Below are 1,149 nucleotides of genomic sequence, written 5' to 3'. Positions count from 1 at the left end.
AATCACAATGATTTTTAATATATCTGGATGTAGGAAGGACTTGATTTACAACCCTCACTTTCTCTAAATTCAGATGGAATTTTGTGATGAACAATACTAGGATGTTTATATCAGATTGCATGCATCTGTGGAAGTGTAGGAGATCTATATGTAATTTTCACATAGTTTTCAAAGATTTTTGATCTTAATCAGCACAGGAGGAATATTAAACTGTGATAAGTTTAGTGAAAAGTCCTATAATAACGGGATGATGCCCGTATTCGTTTTCTGTGATGCTAACTGTACTGAGAGGATCAACTCACATATGAGGATATGCTGATAGTTTGGCAACTGGTGCTTATGGAGAGTGATAATACTTTACTGTTGAATATCGTACTTGGCTTGTGTCGATCTGTGTGTGTGTACTGATGTATTTTGTAGTGGATTGTTTTGAATTTGGCACAAAGCTACACGAGGGCTATCTGCGCTAACCATCTCCAATTTAGCAGTGAAAGACAAGAGGCTACTCTTTTACCAACCAATAGTGGGATTGATCGTAACATTATAACGCCCCTACGGTTGAAAGGGCGAACATATTTGGTGGGACGGGGATTCGAACCCGCGTAACCACATGAATATTGTTACGACAGCGGAAGTCACGTTTTATTTAAGAAAGGACTTGTATCGCTGAAGTTTCTCGGAAATAATTTCTACGGGAAATTAACAAACGAACAGAGACGTAACAAACTGGTGTCAGAGAGTGGGGCGGGAAAAAAAGAAAAAGAAGAAGATGGAAACAAGAGGTGGCAAATCAAACCACAGGAAGACACAGGAATTCGACGGGAAGGCACCATGAGAAGCACATATAGCACAATTTGAGCTCCTAGCAGAAATGAATGGATGGACAGAGGAGCAGAAGGCAGTGTACCTGGCAACAAACTTGAAGGGACAACCACTGGAAATACTTGGGCAGTTGTCAGCAGACGACAGGCACAACTATAGAGCACTGGTAGCTGCTCTAGAACTCAGGTATGGAACCCAAAATTAGTCTGAAGTCTACAGGGCTAGGTTTAGGACTAAAGTCCATGCTAAATTGGAGAGCCTGCAAGAACTGGCACAAAAGGCCTACCCAACTGCATCACCCGATGTCCTCAAGCTGTTGCTGAGGGA

General features: G+C 41.7%; 1 long non-coding RNA gene across 1 annotated transcript in view; it reads left to right on the top strand.

Moving 5' to 3' along the window:
- Positions 1-217: 217 nt before the first annotated feature.
- LOC111089915 overlaps positions 218-1,149 on the top strand; it is a 17,588-nt gene continuing 16,656 nt past the window's right edge. Inside the window, exon 1 of the long non-coding RNA XR_002614061.1 lies at positions 218-231. This is a non-coding gene — a long non-coding RNA (uncharacterized LOC111089915). The remainder of the gene's footprint in view (positions 232-1,149) is intronic.

The sequence above is a fragment of the Limulus polyphemus genome, unplaced genomic scaffold (assembly GCF_000517525.1).
Source record: "Limulus polyphemus unplaced genomic scaffold, Limulus_polyphemus-2.1.2 Scaffold7838, whole genome shotgun sequence".
Lineage (NCBI taxonomy): Eukaryota > Metazoa > Arthropoda > Merostomata > Xiphosura > Limulidae > Limulus > Limulus polyphemus.
The sequence above is the reverse complement of the archived record's forward strand: the minus strand, read 5'-3'. Positions and strand labels throughout refer to the sequence as shown.